Raw genomic sequence first — 10,661 nt, forward strand, 5'->3', positions numbered from 1 at the left:
GCCCAGTGCCGGAAGACTACTGCTCCCGGCATGCCATGCCAAGCAACATGGCCGCCCGGAAGCCAAGCGCCGGAAGACTACTGCTCCCGGCATGCCATGCCAGGCAACCTGGCCGCCCGGAAGCCCAGTGCCGGAAGGCAGAAGCTTCCTCGACACTCGAATCGAGCAGATATCGCGGCGGTACGCAATGCGCATGCGCGTCCGGGTTGAGGGGGCACTGTTGGTTTTCCGACACGCGAGCGCAGCAACGAGCGCAGCAGCGAGCGCGGCGGGACGCCGTGCGCATGCGCCTTCCCGTTTCGGGTGCAGCACTGCTTTTCCGACACGCGAGGGTCGGTGGGGGCGGCAGTTTCGCTTCTGCGCGCCCGCTCGCTGCTGCACTGCTTCGGTGACACGGCAGTGCCGCTGTGACCACAGTGAACACCGTGCGCGTGCGCGCTCTCACTGCGTGTAGGACCGCTTTTTGGACAGCCCGGGGAAGCAGTGAGCGCTGTGACCCCCACCACGCGTGAGCGCCTCCTTGGAGCAGTACCCCCATCTCGACACGCGAGTGCAGCAGTGAGCGCGGGGGCGGTGGTGCGGAGGGACCCGGTGCGCGTGCATCCCCACTGGGTGCCGTTCTGCTGTTTCCGCGTCAGGCGACGGCAGAGCGCGCCGCTACGCCCGTGCGCATGCGCGAATCGCCATGCGCCGTGCTTACCTACTATCGCCTGAGGGCGGCAGTGAACTACTGCGCCTGCGCGCGGCCTCTCCGTGGGCACCTGGGCGCGGGGGGGGGGGGCGCGCATGCGCTCTTCGGCCGGCTGCAGTACCGCTGTGTGAGCGGGCGAGGGCGGCAGCGAGCGGCGCTACCTGCCCCCTGCGCTGGCTCCCACGCGCAGCACCGCCCCAGCAGCTGCCGCCGCGACTTCCCGTCCTGTCACCCTGGGCCAGCACGCGACGCCAGCACTGGCCTTTGGAGACATTTCACTGCCCCTGCCCAGTCTGATCTGCAGGTATTTACAGTGCCTGCTGCTAGGCATAGACTCTCTGTATTTCATACTCAAGCCGGTCAGTATTATACTGGAGGCTTTATTAAGAAGGCTTTCATTCTAACACTGCAAAATACGCTACGGCCAAAAAGTACTCAGAGGCTGCCATTAAAAAAACAAGAACAAAAACGCACACACAGGCACACACACACACACACACACACACAACTTAACAAGACAATTTGCAACCATTAAACAAGCAATGGTCGTCTTTAGGACTTTCGACCTCTCGCCTTCATCGATTGTTAAACAAAATAAACAGCCAAAAGCAAGCTGCACTAGTGTCTCGACGGACCGCTCAGTTTTTATTATTAAACAGTAAGAGACGTTTGCACAGTGTATGTCTACCACATTAAAGCATGAAAACATTGGTATTCTGATCACCTTTTGCGGTAGTACGGGAAACAAGCTAACAAGGCTTGTTCAGTTTCTAAAATATCTGGACTTTTATAAGAGCGATCACAGCCTAAAGGCTATTACTATGTGAAAAAGACTAATGGGCTTGACCTCCTACGCATCACTTACCTGGCTTGATTACTACAGGGATCAGTAACCAAAGTGCATCGCCTTCCATAAAAGGTGACGACTGTCTTTTAAAAACTTCAGTGACTCCACAGAATTGTCATTACTTTTGATTGGTAGCCAACTTCTTCAAACCCGCCACAAGAAACATTTTGCCTCCCAGTCAGAACCTTCTGCTGCCCAGGGGTTCAAAGGAAACCAGTCATTCACTACTGTCTGTCAAAATGTACAGAAAGCCCTAAAGTACAGGACAAGACACCTTCTCCAAGGAAGCTGACTACCGTGTCTCCTTTACTGCAGGTTTTTCCGAGTCTCACGGTCCATTCAATAAACAAAATAGGACGATAAATGTTTTCATCTGCTCCAAGTGCTTTCATATAAGAGAACAGCATCAAAATGAGTTGCTCTTGGATTTAGTCTTCAGAACACACGCTACCTCACCAGTGCCACGGACTTGCTTTAGAGGATCAGTAACGTACGCACTACTATTCACGGAATGAATAGGCACTTGATCAAGTATGACTGCTCATAAAAAAATCTCTGACAATGTGTTGCTAGGTAACAGACCTAGACAAGCAGTTATTTCCTCCGATCCTTCGGCTTACATTTCTTCAGCTGGATGTAGTCAAAGGTGTCTTTTCCACATCCCGCGGTCAGGGCCTCCCCAGCAATTCCTGCAGCAACCCCCGCTCCGAAGAAACAACTGAAGGGCATCGATAACCTTGTTAAAAGAACAGGGAAACCAATGCATGCTATGCATGGCGCTCAAAGACCCAAGCTCTAGGTCAAAAATAAAACTCTCTGAAGTAGATTAGGTGGGCCAAAGAGGCAACTTCTTTGTGCCTCAACATTCCTTGCGCTTATGTAGGCTGCCTCTCCCTGCTATAATGGTATCCAATACCAGCGAGGACACAGTGGAAAAATTAGGAAACTACAGGACTTACCAGAAGCATTTCCAATCCCTTGGGAGAACAGCGGAAGGACAGGATCACACGGGGCGTGAGACTAGAAAGAATACTCTGCATAAAGGCCTAAAGTGACCAGCCCAGAGCATGGATCCCATGGTCATCGATTACGGAGCCCGCTGCAGAGCAGGAGTTCTCATGTTCTCATTGAATATATCACTGCCTGTGAAACGCAATACACCGCAGTGATACAGATTGTCAGAGGTAAGCCTGGAATAAGAGCGATAGAAAAGTATACGCTGAAGACAGATACGAAGCTACAAGCCACTTGGAATTCAGACACGCCTCTAGATTTACCGCCTATTTAAAGGCGCACCTTCCAGAACTCTGTACCGTTTATTTTCCCAGAAGCCTGATACAAGGATGAAATGCATATCAAGAAAGGTACAGCATAACTGTGCTGGCCTACACATTACCGGTTTCAACCGCTGCACAATTAAAGCGCTACCATTCCTGCTGAGAAACAATGTCAAAGCAGAACGATGAAGTAGGTCATAATTCTGAAACTGGACATAAAGGAGCCTCTTTTGTAGTCATGAGTTGAAATGCAGCATTCTCATTCTCTCCGATAACCTGGTGTAGAGACTGGCAGCCGTGCAGTGGCTTCCACACGACACAAAGGAATTAGATACTTGGGCAAATGCCACGTTCCAAATGCGGAACTATAGATTTGAACGCACAGATCTAAACAAATGCCTGTGATGTACCAGAGGTCTAGGCCGTTTACATTTACCGTATATCAGTTCTCCTACGTCAGCTCTCTCCTATGTGGATAGGCTGTTCCATCTTCTTTGTTAGCTGACTGACGGGCCCCCTATGAGAAAGCAAAGGAAGGAAGAGATTCAAAATGAAATTAAACAGAGTAGAGGTAGCCTCAAAGGGTTGGACTGATCTCCCCCCACCCAGCCAAACCACCTTTGGAAAGGCACATCTCAAAATACACGTAGTTCTGTGCTCACTGCATTCCTGAGAGCCTCATAGTAGATGGTGCTTGTTAAACAGGAATGAAGTGATAAAACAGATGTTTAACAGTCTCAAAGCGATTCACGGCATGTACATATTATGATAAACCAAAAAGGAAAAAAAAGATACTTGGGGGGGGAATCCTTAAAGCTTTCAACAACAGCATCTTAACATGGTTTATCTGCACCTTAATTCTGTCCCTTGGGCTGTGAGCGCAAGGCTGCATTTCGCAAGTTACTGAAATCATGCATTCATTGCTCATGATAACCGTGTTAAGAAGAGTCCAGAGGAATACAGCTGTCCACCACAGCATGTCCCCTGGCAGAGCGCGCTCTGCGACAGACAGAATCAAGAAGAACAATTAATAACAACACCTTTAGTTTACACACACAAAAGCCAGCAGGACCTGGAGACTTTGTGCGGCAGACTATGGAAAAGATACAAAATAAAAACCCGCCCATAAAAGAAACAGTCCAGGCTTTTGTAAAAGGTGAACGTAGCTGTAAGTCATCTCAGATGAAATGGTTTCACCAGTCACAATTAAAGCTTGGAAAAAGTCCTCCAAAAATACAACTACCACTAGTGCCTTTTTAAACTGAGTTCCTTGTCTTTTTAAATTAAGTTCCAGGGATGGCGTAAGGACGACAGAGGAGAGCAACTCAAAGAGAAGCTGCTAGACCTAGTGATAGTATTGTTGCTTGAGATGTTCACATGACCGTGTAAGCATAGCTGGAATCTGGGAGGAGTGACTAACGAACAGTAAAATATTATGACTGCACTAGAATAAAAGTCACATTGAAGGAAGACAGCAGAGATGAGTACTGGAGAGCACTTAATATATTTAACAGACAACGCTTAACCAGCGTGTTTAACGTTTCCAAAAGTTAACCCTACAGCACACGAGTTTTACTCGTGCATTACACCCAGCACTTCTTTTAAAAGTAACAAAGAAAAAGAGGATAAAAAAAAAATCTATGCCTACATGTAGCAATTCTTATTTAAGTTATTAAATCTGTCAGTCTTTTAAAGAATGGATGGAATTGATCAGCAACGCGCACGCATGGAGAACTGCCAAATTACTAAGAATAATGAAGTAACTTGAAAAGCTAGAAAGAAAAGGAAAAATGCTACCAATTGGACCCTTGAAGTCAACAAAAATAGGAGGAGACGTCCTCGCAGGAATCACAAAGTCACTGTTAATAGCAATTGCTCGGTTTTTTTGCCTCGCAGGAGTGACAAGGAAGTAATCCATTCCAACACCATTGATGCTATTAGCTGTATCCTGCTTTGGCTTCCTTTTGTTGGGGTTTGTTCTATTTTGTCATCACAGATGCATACATAAAAAGGGAAAGATGCAATACTTTCTTTTCAGATTAATTTCCCTGGCTGAAGTTAAAGAGAAGCACAAAATGTAAACAAACTGAGAGCAGAAGCAAGAAATGGATCCAATCTAAAGCCATCTCCCCCTCCAAATAAGAGAAACTCCACTTCTCTCCCTAAGGACAGATGTCCCTCCCATTATTGGCTACTGTGATGAACAGATCACCAACACACAAAGCATGGAATAGAGAATCATATGCACACACAGAGAGACAGAACTTGTGAAACATCAGATTTTTGAGAGCTATGAGAAGCCCAGGTGAATCTCTCACGCCTAGAAAAGCTTCCCACAGCACACTGTACTTTAACGTACCATATGCCATTTAAGGCAGCTTTACAACACTGGGACCGGGAGGACTGCACCTGCGTACAAGCCTTGCTCTGTGAGGAGCGGGGTTATTTATTTACACACAGCTATAAATTACAAACAGCAGAAGCTGGGTTCCTTGATTACAGGCACTGCAAAACACTGAACATGTACGGTATGTATTCATGCATCAAGTGGATGACAAAGGGATTTTTGTTATTGATGAGATGACTTGAATTGTAAAAATGTGCAACTATGGCGTTCCTGTCTTGAGAAAACAGCATTAGATATCCATCACTGCAAAGAAGCTGTCTGATCTGAGAACCATCTTTTTAAGTATGGAAAAATCATAGGCAGTACGCGGTATCTTTGCAAAAAGGAACACGCTTTGAATTTGAAAGCCCCACCTTACAAAAAGGAACTGGGTGTTCTGCACACTCAGTCAGAAGGACTCAGGTGCATATTGGCATATGTCGAAAAGTACATTTAGTGATTTTTAATGGAACCAACTAATTCTCAGTCCTACAACACCAAATTTGTTACCGTTTTTCCATACACATGTAACCCCATTTCTCCGTTATAGCAAAGTTGCTTTTCTAGCTAGCTCCTGAAAGAAACAGTAACTTCTGAAAGCAAAAATCCCTGGTAAAACAGTTGTGTACTTCAGGCATCAGTTGTGAACCTTTACTCTCAAAGTAAAAACAACACTGGAACCCCTGGAATCCCTTAATTTCAAAGAAGGAAGCTCTGGAAGGATTATGGCCCAACATTAATAATACTAGAAGCAGAAATTGTTTGGAGGGAGCAGAATAGCAAAGAGAAAGGAGTTCCAAGGAAAGAAATGAGCCAGAAGCTATGTAAACAATCGCGCTTGCTAAGATAAACCCAAAGCATTCTTCGTCAGGAAGCGATGGCGGGGAGGGGGGTGGGGGTTTTGACAGCACAACATAGCCCCTTGGGAAGCACTAAATCAACAAAATGGGTTGAGCCTTAGATGTAGGGAGGACACCAGTTTGCATAAAGGCAGACTGACAGAGAAGTGGGCTCGAAGCCAGCGTCGCGATCACGACTCAAAGTGCACCACGCGGCAGCCCTGTCTTGTCCACCTGTGTGCAGACAAAGAGAGGTACAGAGAGACAGACGAGAGTGGCAGAGGGACGGGGTGCCAGACAGAAGGACAGCAGGCAGGTAGTGGGATAGGGAGGGGAAGAGGATGACAAAGAGCTGGACAGAGCGATAGGGAGCCAGTTAGAGGGATGGAGATACTGACAGAGGGCTGGAAAGAGTACAGAGGGATGGGGGAGCTGGGCACAGGAATGAGTAGCTAAACAAAGGGATGGGGCACTGGACAGAGCCATGGGCAAAGAAAGAGAAGGATGGAGAGCTGGACAGAGGGACAGGGAGCAGAACCGGATGGATCCCAACAGCCCGGAACAGCCCCTGCCACACTCTGACCCCACTCACCAGCCAAGCACAGAGTTCTCTGCACGCCACTGAGCCCACAGTCTGCTTGTGGGCCTGCTTGCCTGTCTCCCTACAGCTCCGGGGTGTCTGCATCTGCAAGAGCGAGGCTGCACGCTCAGGCCCAGGCTGGGGAGGAACCTTGTGTTCAGTCACGGCATTTTATGGTCATGGTATTTTACTATTCCGTGCGCATTAGCCCCTTTCAGATGCTTAACCCCAAATGCCCTTAACAACTTCAGCTCTCAAATCTTCCTTGCTCTTTCCCATCTTGTTTGAAAAGCCTCCCAGACCCCTTCTGTACTTACCTGCTTCCTCAAAACAGTATCACCAAAATCAACAAAACAGGCTGAGCTGCTCCTCTTCGAGTTGCTGGCCCTCAGAACAGTAACCTGCAAATGAATCAAACCACCAAGGTCACGGGGAGATTCTCATTTTAGAGCGCCTCCCCTCCCCGCAAAGCTTTAATGATGATTCCCTAACCTGGGCAAATGCAGATCCTCCCTTAAGTGCTGTAGCAGTCTTTATTCTGGGGTCCCAAGTTGCTGTTAAGCAGCAAAGCAAGGCAAAGACAGGTGGGCTCACGGCTTACCCATCTAGCCACAAAAATTCCTATTTCAGGCCTCACTGGTTATTCCAGGTAGACAGAGCAAAAGAGAGCTCCAAACAGGCAGGTGAGGCTTCACACAGACCTTGTGGCCCTGCTAGCAACAGCAGTGCCATAGCGACTGGGCTACCAGTTAATTAAATCCTCCTAAAATTATTCTAAGTTGGAGCTGACGAGAAGGAGCCTTAATTCCACAAGGCTTTAACCTTTCTTCTCTCTACTGTCTTCCTGTTTCCCCAAATACCATTGCCAGATAACTCACCTGGGCTTGCACTAATTGAGCCTTCCTGAAATTGATCTCCTAATTTTAAACTTCAGATGCTTCTCTCTCTCCCCCTCTCCCTCCCCCTCTTCAGTAACTCGGGTCACTTGACTATCATTCCACTAAGATAACAATTTGCTGTCTTGTAGTTCTTAAAATATGATGCTTCATAGACACATAAAGTCACATGCACAGAAATGTATGTACGTAGCATACTTTTTGTAATGCGTACAGACCTTCCCTTTTATGTTCGTGATCTGTTATTCGGATCACTATTAACGGTGATCCTTCCTCACCAGGAGGAACGGGCTTTCCATTTCCAGCAGAGGAAGACAGCTCGCTGTTGATTCCATTTGATTTTATTACTTCAGCTTGCTCACATTTTTCTGGTCTCTTCAGCTTCAGCCATGGCAATTAATCTAAAAAGTAAGTATTATATCTTTCCCTTTCTATATATGCATGTACGTTGACAAAACAAAATAGAAACAACCAAAGGAAAGCTAAGGCAGATATTGTTAACAATATCCACATGGTAGGAATGGGTTAGTTAGTCCTCCGTGCTGCCTCTGTGAGGCCAAAACAACTAACAGTCGTTATCGATAGTTACACCCATGCCAGAACACCTCCTACCGTAGCAGTTTCAGTGATATCAAGGGTCTGCTGCATTTTTGCTTCCTTGTTTCATCCCATCCCTTAGGTGTTAATCACAAAATACTGCTTGTCCAGCTTTTCTCTTTGTCAACATTTGTTATCATTGGTTCCATCTCTGTAACAAAGAGAGCAACTTGCATTTTACTTTCAATGAGACACTTAGATTTATGCATGTTCTTTTTCTCTTTACCGTGTTCTTTTTCTTTTTTTCTTTTCCTTAAAGGAAAGATCTTAATACAGCACTTTTCATCCTGTATTACAGGGTAAACTGTTTGGAAACATTACATACAGCAACTAGGGCTAGGTTATTAGACAGGTGGGCACGTCACCTAACACTTACCTACGCCATCTTCCGTGAAACCTTGTTTTTATTCTGCTTCACTATTATTGTACTGTTCAGTATCCTTTCTCAAGCCCTTGTATACAGGCGCTTAACCGACAACTCTCTCAGACTTTAACCGTATGGAAGAATGATAGCACTTTATTTGCTTAGCTCTGTTTCAAACCTATCACCTTTTTGATACAACTCCTAGATTCCTTTTATGCTTGGATGCTGGCCTCACAGGTGATGACCCAAATGAACAACTGGATCACTAGGTCTAGCTGCTTCTCTTCAAGATGTGCCCCTTCAGTGGACTACCCTGTCAAACAAACCAGAAAGACTGATGGGGCTGTGAGGGTATCAGATTTTTGGACCACTTCTCCGAAGCCTTCAGGGTGACTGACATAACCACCTCTCTTCACATTACTCAAAGCTACATTCATCTATTACTTTGGACTAAGCTGTTTCTATTTTAAGAGGGGACTGTTGCTTGTTTAAGCTTTACATACGGTCCATTACCTGCTATGCATCATCTCTAGTCCCTTCTGCTTTCGCAACACTTTCAGTAACTCGAGGTGATAATTATTCACTGTGGTGGTATTCGAGGTGGTATAATCATTGTCATCCTATAGGCTGCAGTAAGACATTTCTCCTGCTCTGAGAATGTGCCTAAAAGACATGCTGCTTTCTCTAGCATCACTGGGGCTTCCCAGAGCCCATCAGCGTTCTCTTAGGCTTTTCCCGAGCCTTTGATTTTTGTAGTTTATTCCTTAGCCTGCAATTTTATGTTAAAGTTCTCCTTAAGCATTGCGCACAGCACAATTATCCCAGATCAGCCACATCGTGCACGTACAGAGGCTTCCGAGAGGTGACTCAGAAGAAAAGAGAGAAAACGTGGTCTGTCACCTGTACATCCACCTGTCAACACTCTTCACCAGGAAGTGCTGTAAACACCCTTTTCTCTAAAGTGGGACTGAGTCAAGGAGGAGACACAGATCGCATCTCATCTTTATTAAAACATCTCACTGCTGTGGGGACCGCATCTGGGAGTGGTTTTAGGACTGTTTGGGGCTTTGGGACAGAGTCTAGCGGAAGGTCTAAAGTCAGTGACAATGTTGTGGCACGGTTTGGAAGCATTCTGGGGTTTGTGGGGGTGTTGGAGCAGGGTTTGTGGGTGGTTTAATGGCTTTGAGGGGGATGGTTACAGGAAGGGTGTGACTCTGCAGGGTCCTCAAGGAGGGGGTGCCATCCCAGATGCACAGTAAGTGCGTAGGGGTGTCAGTTTTGCAGGAGGAGCCACCGGTCTCCCACCCCACCACGGGGGGGAGGAGGAAGGATCCATGAGCTCGCAGGGAATGCCAGAAGAGGCAGCAGGGAACTCACCAAGGGCCCGGCATCCCAGAAGAGCTGCGAAGGACCCTGCATCCCAGCTGAGAGGAGGCATCAGGCTGCCGTGCCGCTGCTGGAGACATCCAGCCCCCTGCGCAGCGTACAAGCGCCTGGGGAGACGTCAGAGGCAACGGAGGACCCATCGACACATGCTGCACCGGGGAAGCCCGTGGCTTTGGGGCAGCTGTACAGGAGAGAGCAGGGCTCAGCGGGGGGTTCAATCAGTTGGTGCCCAGGTCGGCTGGGGCCCGCAGTCTGTGCCCGGGGGTGGGGCAGGCCTCACACTGCCTGGAAGTGTCTGTCCTCTATCCATCTTCTTGCTCACCTAGCCGCAATTCTCAACTAAATAACCTGGGGCTGCACTAATCGTACCCGACTGAAGTTGACCTTCAACCCGTTCGGCCCAGTGGCTTTAAGCTTCCTTGTGACTTACTGACCTTGCGCCGCACTCCCCGCACGGAGCCGGGCCCGAGCCCCTACCCCCTCCTCGCCGCACACCGCCGCCTCCACGCAGTGACAGACCCACCGGCCAGGACACAGCCCCACGCCCGCGGCCACCCGAAGGCGCACGCTCGCCTCACCGGGGGCCCCCCATGCTCCACTCCAGGCGGCCTCAGCCCTCACCCGCCCGCCGCCGCCGCGCGAAAACGCCCTCCCCGCTCGCTGCCATCTTGCTGCCGACCGCCGCGCATGCGCCGCAGCGGGGGCCCGGCGCTCGAGCACCGCGCATGCGCCGGCCGCGGACCGCGCGGGAGGGGCGGGGGCAGCAGCGAGAGCGGGAGCGAGGCGAGACCCGCAACG

The 10,661-nt window shown here is 48.5% G+C and overlaps 2 long non-coding RNA genes across 3 annotated transcripts; one reads left to right on the forward strand and one right to left on the reverse strand.

Annotated features, from left to right (window-relative positions):
- Positions 1-9,513, forward strand: LOC112989102 (uncharacterized). Its single transcript, XR_003260728.2, has 3 exons — positions 1-180; positions 7,798-7,924; positions 8,683-9,513. It is a non-coding gene; the product is annotated as an uncharacterized LOC112989102 (long non-coding RNA).
- LOC112989101 (uncharacterized) lies at positions 1,074-10,341 on the reverse strand. Of its 2 annotated transcripts, XR_010390351.1 has the most exons (7): positions 9,855-10,341; positions 8,129-8,264; positions 7,735-7,917; positions 6,938-7,021; positions 3,252-3,332; positions 2,498-2,681; positions 1,074-2,274 (listed from the first exon to the last, which is right to left on the reverse strand). It is a non-coding gene; the product is annotated as an uncharacterized LOC112989101 (long non-coding RNA). The 2 variants fall into 2 exon arrangements; XR_003260727.2 differs by having other exon boundaries at positions 2,498-3,332.
- Positions 10,342-10,661: the final 320 nt, after the last annotated feature.

The sequence above is a fragment of the Dromaius novaehollandiae genome, chromosome 9 (genome assembly GCF_036370855.1).
Source record: "Dromaius novaehollandiae isolate bDroNov1 chromosome 9, bDroNov1.hap1, whole genome shotgun sequence".
Classification (NCBI taxonomy): domain Eukaryota; kingdom Metazoa; phylum Chordata; class Aves; order Casuariiformes; family Dromaiidae; genus Dromaius; species Dromaius novaehollandiae.